The following is a 14,863-nucleotide window of genomic DNA, read 5'->3' on the forward strand; positions in this document are numbered from 1 at the left end:
CATGACAAAGCAGGTGGGATGCAGCACTGAAGTGTCCTGGTGGTCTCTGGAGCACTGTTTGAGAAATGCGGCTGCACATTTTCCAACCCCAGCACACCTGAAGGAGGGCTGTTAGCCAACTGCTCAAACTAACACATTATCAATGTATATTGTTTATCAATTGCCTAAATACATAAGCCAGATAGTGGCAATGCTAATGTTTTGTGGTTTTTTAAAAATAATAATCTTGCATTGCTGAGATTTGCTGACCATAAATTCTGTCTGTCTTGTTTTCTTTGGCGCTTTCCACTCAAAATAAATTGGCTTGGGGTTAGTTTGTGCTCCTGTTTGTTTTGGTTCTGTTTATTGGACTGGCTTACGCCGGTCTGAGGTTTCCAGTGTTGTTAGATTGTATTTGTGACTAATATCTTTTGAGGAAATGAATTCTTAAAAGTGATTTGGGACGTGTTAGGGCTGTGCAAAACAATCTATAGGCACAAATCAGCTAACGCTAGGCATTTTCTGGGTGCTTTTCTTTGAAATGGGAGATTTAAGCATCTGCTTTAAGCCTTTTCCAGAGAAAAGAATGTGACTGAAATGTGCTCAGCTTCAACTGGATTGTGCCAACCAGTCTTACTTTATTTTTTATCATAAATATGTGTGGACTTTGCTCCTGCCTGGAGAGAAAAATGCACAGAAGGGAGTGGGATATAAGAATGCTGAAAAGAATGACATAATATGACCTCACTCTACAGCTGTCTGCCTTCCCCACCCGCTTTTGCTAAAGATTCCCCATTGAGGTTCTTAGTTGTCCAGTACTCAAAAAATACTCCTAAAAGTAGTAATAATGCTTATGTGGATTCTCTCCTCCACCCCACCTCCCGAATTAGCAGGAGGTTAATCTCAAAGTATTGCTGCCTGTTCCATCTCCAGCATGAACAAACCCAAACAGACGGTTAGCTAATGCTCTAATTGTGTGTGGTGGCTGAGAAGTGTTGGAGACAACATATAATTTCCAGCTTAATTGTGCTCTTCCTCAAGCTGGGCTGAGAACGCAAGAATGCAAACAAGAAGTATTTAGCAGTGATGGGAAGTCTATATTTCAGGTGGAAGGGTGCACCGTTGGGAGGTAAAGTAAAACTGTTGGAGAATTGCAGCGCCTGCTGTGGCTGTAGAGACTGATATGGGAGAGACATGTTTTGTTGCAGGTGGGGCAGTTGAAGGCGTCATTCCTCCTCTGGTCACTGCTGTGGATACACGACGTGGCTGATTGTCTCCAGGTGGCATAAATTGGCTTTCACAGACTCAGACTGGTGCACCAACTGTGCTTCTCCTAGTCACTGTTATCTGTGCTGTAGCAGCAGTCACATTAGACTACTGCCAATGCATTGTGCATAGGGCTTCCTTTGGAGAATCTCCATAGTTCTGAAGTCCTACTACTTTCCTTCTTAACTACTGAACTAACCACAGTTTCTCCCATTATGTCCAACCTCAGGGAACTGTGGTTACATGAAGCAGGAGGGTTTGCAGATACAGTTTTCCACAGCTTCTGCTACTTGGTGTGAATTGCCATCTGAATTGCTGAAATGTTAAACATGCAAAAACATGCTGTTCCTCAGAGCAATGGCACCTTTCTAGCTCACTAGGCATGAAGTCATCATCTTCTCCTGCCCTCTCACCTAGTGCAAGTAGCCCAGTTACAAGTGCTAAATAAAATGTTGTGTATGGTGTGTGTTATGCTTACCCATGACCCGGCACTAGACACAGAGTCCTCAGAGAATGAACCAGACATGCCAAAGGTCAAGGACCTAGAGAAGCGGGCAGGAACTCCTGGAGCCAGTCTTGAGGATTTCCTCGTGTGGGAGGTTAGAGGAAGAATTCTTTGATCCAACAGAGGAGATGGAGCCATCCCTCAATGCTTGAGAATGCTGCTGTCAAAAGGCCCTGGTTGAAGCCAAAGAACTCATCTCTGCTTTTCAGGCTGAGGGAGCCGGCGTTTGTTCACAGACAGCTTTACCAGGGCATGTGGCCAGCATGACTAAACCACTCCTGGTGCAACAGAACACCATGACAAAAGCGCATGGAAACTCCATTTACCTTCTCGCTGTAGTGGTACCTATTTATCTACACACACTGGTATACTTTCGAACTGCTAGGTTGGCAGGAGCTGGGACAGAAAAATGGGAGCTCACCGCGTCATGCGGATTCGAACTGCCGACCTTCCAATCAGCAAGCCCAAGAGGCTCAGTGGTTTAGACCAGAGCACCACCCATGTCCCACACCTTTTACCCACTGGCAAAACAGGAGACTTCCTAATCTTATGGGCTAGTGTGTAATCATATGTGGCCAAAGGATATAAATGTGCAATTTACTGTGTACCGCTAACTGTAGGGTGGGGTATCATGTAATTAAAAAAAAAATGTTGCACAATAAGGAGGTGGAAATTCTGAGAATAAATTGCCTGCATTTTCACATTAATGTATTTCGTTTTCACAGCAACACCAGCTGCTTGTAATGAACAGAAGGGAATCTTACAAGATGTTGGCATTGCTGAAATAGAAATAAAAAAATCATTCTCTTTTCTCCTAGAATGCTGCTTTAAAGGGCAAGAAAGTGCTTGAATGGTTGAGCTCATAGGCAATGTTGAATTATTCTAGTCTCTGAGTAAATAATATCGTGCATGGTAGAGAATACTAGATCTTGCGGTGACCAAGAAAAGTCAGTAAGTCTGTGTGCATTATGTGGGTTGGCATATAAAGCGGAATATTGATTACTAGCTATAATGGGAACATTTCTGATGAAGGAGGAATACTAAATGCTTAATAGAGTGGGGGCAAAATCCTTGCTCACACATGACAACCTAAACAGTTGAAACTACAACCTTGACTTCAGTAACTGGATTCCAAACTACCGTAAGATGAGCTGTGGATTGTACAGGACATTATTTTCTTGGTTTTCAACTGCCTTCCACCCCTAAGGTCAACTGCAGGGATAATGATTTATCTACGAATCCTATTTTGGCATAGCTAAATGAGGGTGTATATAGTCATACCAGGTCTGCCCCAATGTATTTTGTTATGTGTGATGCAAGTCCAGTTAACATCTTGTTCTAAGTTAAAATAGAAACTGAAAGTGACTTAAAAAATGTATGTGGACCACTTCACACTTCTCCTGTGTGGCACAACACAAGAAGGAAAAGGAATGTGTGGTACCATCATTACCCCATTATGGTATTGATATTGAACTTTATGAGTTGTTGTTAGCACTTTATACAGCAGCTGGCACCTTGTATTTGTGTTATCACCTATGTTTTATATTCCACCAAAGCACTTTATTGTACTGTATGTGGCACTCTTAATACATCTTAAACCAGCCTTGTTAGATCTTAGTAGTACCATACTGTCTTTGTACTAGAAGGGCAGAGAGGCCACTGAGAATTGAAGAATATTTTTTATACTCTCCTCCTTGTAATATGCTGTATGGATTATATTATGGGTGTTGTGGGTGGGGGGTTTTCCGATCTTAATTGCGGTTGTATATACTGTAACCTGCCATGGGACCTTCTGGTGAAGGGAGAGTAAGAAATACAATAAATAACTGTAGGAAACACTGTTGTTGCCAGAAAATTGTGTGAACATTTGTTTTTCCCTGTATCCAGATGTTTGGAAGTCATTGCAGTTCTAAATAAACGTTTTCAGTGCGAAATTGGCTTTCATGTAGCTCTTACATACAATCATGTACATGCTATGTCATAATCAGTTTTACTTCTTTGTCCATTTATTCATTCGACAAAAAGTATAACCCACTTGTCAACAGCTGTTCTTCAAGGGTGATTACCACTGACAAAACAACAAGAATCAGAAAAACCCCAGAAATTAGAATACAGCATCAATCATGGACAGGGTGAGTCGAATTAAAACAAAGCTGACGTTAAAACATCTTAGCTGTAACGATGCTTGCCTGAAAAGAAACACTCTTATCCCTTGAATCTGTCGCACCAAACTTCGTTTAAGAAATTGTTCTGGGAGGGTGAAAATGGGCTTTTCATATGGTCTTCCGTTCTGCTGGTTGGTTTACTTGTACAGCGCTTTTTGCTGTTAGATTTTTTGTGGCAGAGGGCAATTGTTTTGCTTGGCTGGTGTGCTTCGGTGTGACAGCTCCAGCATGCGGTCGGGCATCTAACGAAGGTTTCTTATTATTTCGTTCTATTTAATAATAACATCTTCGGAACACATATCTCTATTTCTAATCTCATTGGTTTTTTATGTCACTCTGTAAAACGTTATGTGCATTTATAATATACCACCGATGACGACGCCGGGGGAGGATTGCGCGCGGTTGTTTTGCATTTTACCGTTAAAGCCTTCGAGGAGAATGAAAATAGACGGTCAACCCTTCGACATCTCCGAGGCTGCACTGGGGGGGTCGAGAGAGCGAGGAAACACCCTGGGACAGCCTTGCCACACCCTCCTTCCCCACCAGCCAATCCCGATCCTCTTTCGCTCTCCCCGGCTTCGGGTCCTGCCCAATGGAGGCTCTCCCCTGCGCGGGTTCCTTCCCTCGAAGGGAAGGGAGGAGAGCGCCCGGAGTGTAGCCCTCTCGCTCCAAGAGGGGATGGGAGGGCTTGGCTTCCTCCGCTTGCATCGCCTGCCGCTGAACTTTCCTGCCGGGATTTAAATTTCCCCCATCTCCCCACCACAGCCTTTCAGCACACACATCTTTTTGCTGGAGGGAGAGGGAGAGAGAGAGAGAGAGAGAGAGAGAGAGAGAGAGAGAGAGAGAGAGAGAGAGAGAGACTGCGTGGCGCTTCCAAGGTAACCCGATCTCTTGCTGCACACCACGTTTGTATTTTCTGATCTTCTCCCGCAGACCAAACGAGGCAGGTGGAGGGCAGGGTCAGGCCGAGGAGGCAGCGACGGCCGCAGATATTGCCGGTGTGATCGCAGCCTCGCCCCGCCGTGGGAACATGTGCACGTCGCCGCGTCCAGATCTCCGCCCGGGTTTCGCCTGGGCTGCGCGGAGCACTTTCAGCCTGCGAAACTGCACCGGCTGCCTGGCGGGACCGGAGAGCACCACGCTTGGAGCGTGCAAATCCCTCGCAGCCAAACAAAGAAGACCGAGATACTTCGCCTGCCTCGAAAGTAGCTCGGCGAACACCGCTGGGTAGGGCGCGGTGGAGCTGAAGGAAGGGACACTGCGTTTATAGAGGGTGTTTTTTTACGCTTGGCTTTTTTTTACCCCCCTTTTGTAAATCATTTGCTAGAAATCGGCACCGGGGAAGACCCGGTAGCCAGGGAGATCCGTGATCGCCCACGAATCGCTCTTTGTATTATATAGCCTGTGACACAGGGACGCTGTTGGGTTTGTCTGTCTGTTGCTTTTAAACTCTCCTAGGGGACGGCGCTCAGTCTGGAGATCGGGTGCTTTTGGAGGGGTGATCTTCCCCCTGTTCCCTCACCCAAATGTTCCCACTTTAGCTGCGCTCTGTTGCTCGCGATCGATGGTGCCCCTTTCAGGCACTCTCCTCTCTCTTCACTCTGTACTCGAATCTGCTCGAGCACCTGCTTAAAGGGAAAGCGGTTATTTCTCTCGTTGGTCCTAGCAACCCTTTAGTGTCTCTCGTCTCTTTCCGGAATGCATTATCTTCCCAGACATTAGCACCCGCAGGGCTTCAGAAAAATGCAAGTCGATAATGTGTTGGGAGTTCCTCCCCTTCTCTTCTCAATGCATCCATTATTGACTTCTATCCTTTCACATACCAGAGTTTTAGGTGGTGTTCCTGGAGTTTAGCGAAAAGGAAAAGGCAGTTATATAATGCAAGAAATTGCCTTGGTTCTGTTTCGTGCTCGGAATCAGAAATATCCCATTTAGGCAAACTAAGACGGTAGAGATGGGATTGTGTGTGTGTGTGTGTGTGGTAAAACTGTTGTTGTCTGGATTGAAGTTGAGGAGCCATTAAGAAGAGCAGGCAGATCTTACCTTTGGAGCACAATCCATCAATAGGTCATCAGTCTTTTGTACACGTCTTGTTCATGAGTTTTGCCCAAGGGAATTTCCAGGGAGCTGTGAGCCTCATGTCAGTGGGAAAGTGGGGTGCCGTGTGGATTTTCCATCTCTGGTACCTGAATGTCTTGCAAGAGCCAGCCCTGTGGCTAGAAAGTTCTCACAGTAATGTGAATAGCATTTCTCACATTAACTTCTGAACTAAATTAAACAGGTGCATTCATCACTTTCCAAAGATGAATGAAAGCCTGGTATAGAAAAAGTAACAGATAAGTATCTTTCTGAGAGAAAAACGCTCAAACTCCTGCTGTGAGAAAAATAGGGGGTCTCCCAATAGCTCTCTTCACCCTTAATTAATTACAGTTCCCATGATTCTTTGGTAGAAGCCATGTCTGTATGGTGCTGCTTTCATTTACAGTGCAGATGGAGCCTTAGACTATGAACTTACAGTAATGGTCTAGGGACTGGGGTGTTCTTTTGATGGTGGTGCATTTAGATTTGAATACTTCACTTCAAAATGTGGTACGCTAGCCCTGAAAAACGTGGGAGCCCCTCTTGCTCATTCTTCTGAGTAAGGCCTTGGACTTCTGCCCCAAAGCACGACCTTGACAGCACTTGTGATAGCTCAGTATTAAGCCTCCAACTGGGAGCAAACATTGGTTCAAGGCCATGCTTTAAATGTATGAATGTAAAAAGAGCCATCCTGGGTCAGACAAAAACTCCAGAATCCAGTCCCTCAAAGCTCCTCTGCAGTAACTTGGAGTCTTGAGGATCCACAAGGGCCTGCAAGATGTCTCTGGGAAGCCAACAACCAGAGCTGGAAGGCAACAGCTCCCTCTACCAGTGCCTTTGAACAACTGGTATTCAGCTCCATGTTCTTTCAACATGGAGTCTCCATATAGCCATCAGTTTGTTTGTTTGTTTGTTTGTTTGTTTGTTTATTATATTTTTATCCTGCTTTTCAGCTAATTATTGTCCCGTCCCCCCCAAGTGGCTGAAATGAATTAAAAATAAACAATACAAGCACTGCCATTGTCTGGGGGTTCTGTAACTGGACCTGGCCCTATGGTTTTGGCAGGTAAGGCAGGAGCCATGGCAAGGTGTTGGTAGGAGTAAGCTGTGCATGCCGTGCTGCCCTCTGGTCTAGGGAAGGATATTACCCTATTACCGGGGTTGAAATAAGATTCAACTGCCTGTCAGGTCAGCTTCTATGTGTGAAGTTGGGGTTGAAGTACGGGTGGCACCATGTCATCCTTCGCCTGAGGCAGCAAAGGATTTTGAGCAAGCCCAGGTCCTACTGATGGTAGCTCAAGACTCCTAGACATTCCCCCAGATTGAGACATATGGGGAAAATGCATCTCTCTAGTTCTTCAGGACCTGCCCATGCAAAGTTGGAATGTCCACTCCCCTTCTGGAATTCGTCCCAAGTGGAAAATAATAGGTTGGCATCCATCTGTCTCAGGAGACAATGGAGGAGTGCCCATTGTGGGTGAAGTCAACCTGTTGGAAGGTTACAGGGCCTCCTGTGGCTGTAGAGGCCGATATGGGAGAGCCATGTTTTGTTGCAGCTGGGGCAGGTGAAGGTGTCTGGTTGTGCTTCCCTCTGTGCTCCTCCCAGCAGTCATTCCTCCTCTGGTCATTGCTATATGACCTGACTGCCTCCAGGCAGGGATTCCCGTATGGCGGGGTTGATGTTACCGGCCTTCATGTCACGTTTGGAGAAATCTTTGTAACAGGTCTGGTGTCTGGTTAAATAAGGAAAATAAAATTACTGCATATCTTGCTTGCATAATAGGTCTGTCTTGTTAACCTCTGAATATCAGTCAGCCATCTATCCCTGGCAATGGCGGTTTTAGGGGAGCACAGGAAAGAGGGGTCTCCTCCAAAATGCTGACAGCTCCTTCAGTCAGGGTCTGCAGTTCACACAGGAGAGCAGCTCTTCAGACAAAAATGTTTTCAGTAGGGTAGGAAAACAACTTCACAGCCCTGCCTCTTAGCTGTCTTCACCAGCCCTCTCACAGCTGCCCACTTCTCCACCAAAAGGGAGCAGGCTGGGCTTACCCTCTGTTATTGCTAGACAAAACATCTCACAAAGACTCTCCATGCAACATTCCCCCACCACCCCAAATGGCATCATTCTTGGGCCAATAGGTGCTTTGCACATGTGTAAACTTTAAAAAAATCACTTTCAAAAAGGTTTCCTTGGCCACAAAATAGTACTTTGAAGGATACATGTGGGGATTTGGTTAGTTCTGTAGGCGCATCACCTTCAGTTGTGCAAGATTCGTATATATCTTTCGTCAATGTAGTGGTTCTGTTGCAAAGAGATTAACCTTTTGAAAGCCCTCAAAATAGCAATATTGTGTCACTTTCAGAAATTCAGCCCTTCGTCCTACTGGAACAGCTTGGGGATTTAAACCATTTTGTTAATGATTGGGTAGGGATGTTATACCGCACCTCAAGAGTGCAAAAAACCCCTGACAAATGGGGTGTTGCAGCGTTCTTTTCTTGACCTGTTGTTGTTCAATGTTACAAACAACTTGGAGGAAAGAATTGAGGGGGTGCTCATCAGATGTGCAGATGGCACCAAACTGGGAGGGGTAGCTAATGCCACAGAAGACAGAATTGGGATTCAAGATGACCTTAATGGATTGGAGAACTGGGCCCAAACTAACAAGATGAATTTCAGTAGGGACAAAGGTTCTGCACTTAGGCAGGAAGAACCAGATGCACAAATATAAGTTGAGACACCTGGATTGCCAGTAGTACATGTGAAAAGGTTCTAGGAGTCTTAGTAGACCACAAGCCGAACATGTGTCATCAGTGTGATGCATCAGCACAAAAAGCTAATGCTATTCTAGACTGCAACAACAGAAGATTTGTGTCCAGATCAAAGGAAGTCATAGTACCATTATATTCTGCTTTGGTCAGACCACACCTGGAACACTGTCCAGTTCTGGGTGCCACAATTTAAGAAGGATATTGACAAGCTGGAACATGTGCAGAGGAGGGCAACCAAGATGATCAAGGGTCTGGAAACCAAGCCTTGTGAGGAACAGTTGAGGGAGTTGGGTATGCTTAGACTGGAGAAGCGGCTGAGAGGAGCTATTTAAAGGGCTGCCACATGGAAGATGTAGCAAGCTTGTTTTCTCCCTCTCTGGAGGATAGGACCCGAACCAATGGATTTAAGTTACAAGACAGGAGAAACTGACAAAACATCAGGAAGAACTTTCTGACAGTATGAGCTGTTTGACAGTGGAACAGACTCCCTTGGGAGGTTGTAGACTCTCCTTCCTTGGAGGTTTTTAAGCCGAGGTTGGATGGCCATCTGTCATGGATGCTTTAGCTGAGATTCCTGCATTGCAGGGTTTGGACTAGATGACCGTTCGGGTCCCTTCTACAATTCTGTGATTCTAAGAGTAGGTACGGTCATCTGTTGCCACCTGAGAGCTTTGACTTGCTGCATATATTTATGTTGTTGTTCCCCATTTTTACCCAGCAAAGAGAGAATTTTAGATCAAGGACTGTGAGAAATGAATTGGTTATGTAACAGTGAACTAGTCCCCCCCCCCCCCTGACAGACTGTCTAGTACAAAGGCTCCCGCCCACCTGCCACAGGTGAGGTTTTCTCCCTGGCTGCAGAAGACTTTGAGAAATGCAGTTTTGCACATACATATTTTATAACCACCAAATATACAGAGGCTTCCTTCCATTTACTTTGTCAAAATGTTCCGTGTGGGAAGCATCACATTCTTTCGTGTTTACTACTCGAACTGACTTTTTCTGCTTGCAGTCTTTTCTGCTCAGTCCTAGTGTGAAGAAAGTAATTTTGCATGAATTGTAAATGAAATAAGAAAATGCCCAGAAGCACTGCCAGGGAGAGGGAGACTGAGACTGACCATTAGTGAGGAAGGATATGCCTCTAGAATAACCACACCTACCATTTTCTATGCATTTTTAATCCATCATGTCCATTATCCCTCCAAGCTTACTAATTGTTGCAAATTAATAACACCAGTGCAGGAATGTATATTGGTATCTGACTTCATCATCTGGAGATATCACTGTGTAGCGCTGGTATTTGCGATATCAGACCAAGTGCCAGTGACTGGTCACGTTGGGCAGTGGCCAAGGGCCCCAGAGGCTGAGAATGACCTCTCACCAGTCCATCCCAATGGGCCCCAGGACTACCATCTTAGCAGTAGATTAGCAGCCATTTTTGAATGGGAGTGAAGCTTCCATCCACAATGGCTTCCCACTGTCTTAATTTGCTTCCACCCATGGATCTATAAATGTATAAAATCTAGAGATTTTGTCAGTGCTATTTTCCAGAAAAAGAGATGCCATGAACACCTCCCTTGTTTTCTTAGAACAGTAATGGCACCCACCTGAGAGATGACAGAATTGAGTTCCGGCAAGTTCCAGCTGAAAGAAAGCCCTGGTTTTCATGGATATATAGGCCAGCATTGCTGCCCACTACTAAAATGCCTTCAGGGAATCTGGCTGTTGGCATGCAACCAAGGAAACAGGGGCAGTTGGCAGGTCCCCAGCTGCTTCCAGCCCACCGGCCGGTGTGCCAGGCGATCTCCAGTCCTTGGTGCAGCATCTGCAACCCAAGCTTCAGAAGCTAGGGCACGCTACTCAGCAGAGTAAACGCCACGCAACAGAAGTGGTAGGAGAAGTTGTGTGAGCATATTTACAAGCAGTTTATTCGGCATACATCAGGACAAAAGGAAACATGTCTGATCTCCTTCGTGTCCAAAGCAAGGCAGCAAAAGCAAAAGCTGTACACAAACAGAAGTTCCCAGCAAGCTGTGCTGGAGTGTAAACAGACATGTGACATACAACAATTCCACACGTCTGTTCTTAAGGTGGAATAGAATATCCCAACACTGGCAGGGAGTGGTGTTGCTGCTCTTGCAACAACAGGAGAAAAAATACTGTGTGACCTGTGATGGGGGGTAGTATTGATGAAGTATTGCTTCAAGCCTTCAAACGATCTTCGGGAATGAGGAATATCACAGTCCAGTGTGTTATCTCGCTGAGCAGGGCAGTAGGAAAGAGAACACAGTTTTTCCCAAAGCAGAGCTGGATCTGCCAAGTGTGTAAGGGAAATAGGAATATATCTCAGTTCTTATTTCATGTGGTAGAGTGGCCTATTCCTGTATTCCACCATGTGCATAACCTATGTGCCCTGGCCCTGTTTGCATAGCTGTCAACATTTCCCTTTTCTTGTGAGGAATCCTATTCGGAATAAGGGAATTTCCCTTAAAAAAAGGAAAACGTTGACAGCTATGCCTGTTTGATCTTGCCCTTGGTTTAGAGTAGCCATCCCCAGCTTGTTGCCCTCCATCAGCCCTGGCCAGGGATAATGGGAGTTTTAGTCCAAAGATATCTGCAGGTTTGGGAAGGCTGGTTTAGAGCATTTTAACAAGCAAGGTTTATACGTGGGTCTACAATCCTCTCCATGCCATTAATATATGCCATACAGCAGTAATCCTATTTGAGCTTTGATGAACCAGCTGTGCATTTGCTACGAAAACCGTCTTTTAATTTTCAGTGCCATTATGTAATGGGAAGATGTGCTGTAATACAGCATCAATGTTAAAACACCGAGACTCAATAAGTAATGTTTCAAGCTGATTATTTCCATAACTGGATTTTCTTCTTAATGGTCAAAGCAATAGTTTCCTGCCATGTCTGTAATGGGGCTTTTTCACTGGAGAACACTGCATGCTGTGAAGTAATACGTTTTGATTCTTATTGTGCTACAGGACCTGGTTAAATCTCAACAGAGCCATAATTCTAAACACAGTGGGGTTGAATTCTCAGCAGATCCACATCAGTTAGTGCTGTAAGTTGTCACTTTATGTTGGCGGTCAACCAATGCAATGGAAACAGCTGAGACTCTTATGGCACCTTGAAGACCCATAAATTTGGGGGTGGCATAAGCTTTTGTGGCCAAAAAAGATTGTTTCAGCTTCCTGCTCTTCAAAGAGGCACCAGATGCCAAAAGTCTTATGCTGACAGGGCCACCACACCTGCAGGTACTCGTGTTTTTCATGCACACCCATCAAACCTCAGATCAGTGCAGTATTTCAGATATGGGCATGCACAGTCCCAAGCCATTTGAGGCTTTGCAGGAAAGTAGTAGCACCTTTAAAAGCCCAGAAATGAGCAATACAAAATAGGGTGAAATTACACTCTGATCGCCCAGTCTCAGACCTTTCTCATTTCATTTCACTTTTAATTTGTATACCTTCTTTCTATATTGCTGTAAAACATGGTGGCTTACAAGCTGAAGAAACAACGAAATAGACAGCAGAGATCAAGAGTTTGGCAATGATATTGTGGACCTTTTGTTATACTTTTCCAGTTCTGTAGAGCATGATGACTGTGGCCAAATCCCTTTTTTGAGAAAAGGGTGCAACAGCCAAAGCTGGTAAAAGGCACTGATACTCAACCATGTTGGTGTGCCACATCAACAAGCGCTAACAACCTGTGAGACTTAAGGGGAAGTGCGACACCTAACCCTGGATCAGATGATTCGCTGAACCAACAGCATTTGCATCTTAAATGGATTAAATTTCATTTAAGTGCACATCTAGTCCTTTATTGATATCAAACATTAGTTTAGGATTTCTAGTCTTCCTAGAATCTGATGAAAGCAAGAGGTAGGACCAGGTGTCAACTGTGTGCTGGCTCCTCATCCCAAATCTCTCCTGATAATTGCACCAGAAATTTCACGTTGTCACTTCACTTGTTTTGTCCGATGGGTTGCTGTCTTTTCCACGTTATAAAATATTTGTTGTTTTGGAATTTTACAGACTTGGGGGCAGGGCTTTGCTTGAAGGAGAGACTAAGACAGTACAGTGAAGTGGGTACAGAAATGTGCTCTTATCTCATTACCTCTTCCTGCCACCACTGTGCATTTTTTTCATTGCCTCTCTGAATTCCAGGTAGGGCTGCAGGGGAGGGAATCCTGTCTGAACCCTGGAGAGCGGCTGCGAGTCAGTGTAGACAACACTGAGCTAGGTGGAGCAATGATCTGACTCAATATAGTGCAACTTCCTATGTTCCTATTACTCTTCGGAGTTGAAATGAAGGGGTAGTTTAGCTAAGAATCTGAAAATGCACATCACTCGGTGACCGAAATCTCAAGCACATGTGAAATGGCGATAAACTGAATTGACAGCCTGCTGACCTTGCAGTTTATCTAAAATTTGCTGCATGTAGGGCCTCCAGCAAATGATTACTCCAGAGTGGTAAAATAATATTACTTTTACCACTATTGAGGGCAGAGACAGTTTTGAGGTTTGAGGGGGCAAAGAGCCCACAAGTATTAGCCCCTTGGGGATAGGGGCAAGAGCACTTCTCATTTCCCACAATGCCTCTGATGTAGCATCACTGTGCAGCATATCGGGAAAATAAATGGCAGCTTCCAAACCCAGGGTAAGTATTAGTGGTTGACCTTACTGAGATGCTGGGACTTTGACAGCTGCCTGACGACAAGAGCAGCTTGCTGATTGTTGTGGGAGAGAGCACAATTTGAACTGTCTGCCTTGGGCACCTAAATGACTTGGGTCTGTCTGTGAAGGAGTGATGGTTTAGGACACCCCTTGGACAAACCCCCTCTCCTGCTGGGGTGTGGGCCATCAGCAGGATGCATGAACCATGCTGACTTTTGACACTGGCCTTAATTAGCATTGCAGTGGCTTGTCTGCTAGTCTCTTGAGTTAGATCCCAGGGTTTGCAAAAAGAGGAAAAGTTATGCCCTTCTTCTTTGCTGGGACTCTGCCATCCAAACCCTCAGAGCTACTGTATGGGCGTTCAGTGACTCATAGGGTCATTAGGGTCTTGCTCATATATTATGAGTCGCTTCTGTGGTTGAATACTCCTCCATTAAGACTATTTTGGGCACAAAGAGCTGTTTTCATTTTGCAGATGAAATACCCAACCCTTCTTTCAGGCATGGCCTAACATGAAGATGAATCGTGGCACTCAGTCACACCTGTTGCTCACTTCAGCCCAAAAGCAAGGAGGAATGCTGTCAGAATTCAGCCGTTAAAAGACCAAGAGTTTTGTTTTCCATGTTTAAACTCTCAGTCTTGATGAATTTTCATTTGGGTGTGGGAGGGGATATATTTGGCATGCTTTTTTATGGAATTGGAAAGGAAGTGGTGACAGGTAAACACGGTCACAGTGAGGAGAAACAAATCTACCTCCGCAGCGGGCCTGCTTCATCCTCTCTCCTTTCACAGGTTTTTCTTGGACACTGAAAGAAAAGAGAGCATTCTCCTCAGCTCCCTGAGCATGTGAAACTCTTGATAAAGCCTTTTGCCTGTTCACGCCCTGCTCTCTTCAAATTTCGTTCAGGACTTTCTCAGCTAGGCTGCATTGGGAGAGGGAAATGCTCTGTTAAAAAATTACTCACATTACAGATGTTTCAGCAAGCCAAAAGAATGGTTCAATTGGTCAGGTGGGAAAAACAGCAAAATATTGAGGTCAGTCTATCCCTCCCTCTCTCAGGGGCAAACCCAAAAAGAGCACACGCTGCCTGCGACCTTAAATGTCTTGAAAAGAGTTTTCTGTAACTAGCATGCCTGTTTAAACAGCAAGTGTGAGCCATGGCTTCAAAAACGGCTTCTGGGACTGAGCTCTGATTAACTCTTGACTCAAATTAAGTCCACCTGGCTAGAGTCCACCTCCTCCCACTCCCACATTATCCATCCTTATCCCGCTTCCTTGTCCCTGGCAGGGAACAAGCTGGCAAGTTTTCTTCACAGTTGTGAAGTTTTCAGTAAATCACTCTTCACTCTCTTTTCCCATCAGAACGTTACACTGCCTTAAAGTATTGAGTACACACACAAAAAGTTCTCGG

General features: G+C 45.1%; 1 protein-coding gene across 1 annotated transcript in view; it reads left to right on the forward strand.

Annotated features, from left to right (window-relative positions):
* Positions 1-4,743: 4,743 nt before the first annotated feature.
* Positions 4,744-14,863, forward strand: part of STON2 (stonin 2) — a 69,560-nt gene continuing 59,440 nt past the window's right edge. The window contains exon 1 of the mRNA XM_082232607.1: positions 4,744-4,793. The gene's annotated coding sequence lies outside the window, so the exon portion shown is untranslated. The remainder of the gene's footprint in view (positions 4,794-14,863) is intronic.

Source organism: Podarcis vaucheri, assembly GCF_965113315.1.
Source record: "Podarcis vaucheri genome assembly, chromosome: 1".
NCBI lineage: Eukaryota > Metazoa > Chordata > Lepidosauria > Squamata > Lacertidae > Podarcis > Podarcis vaucheri.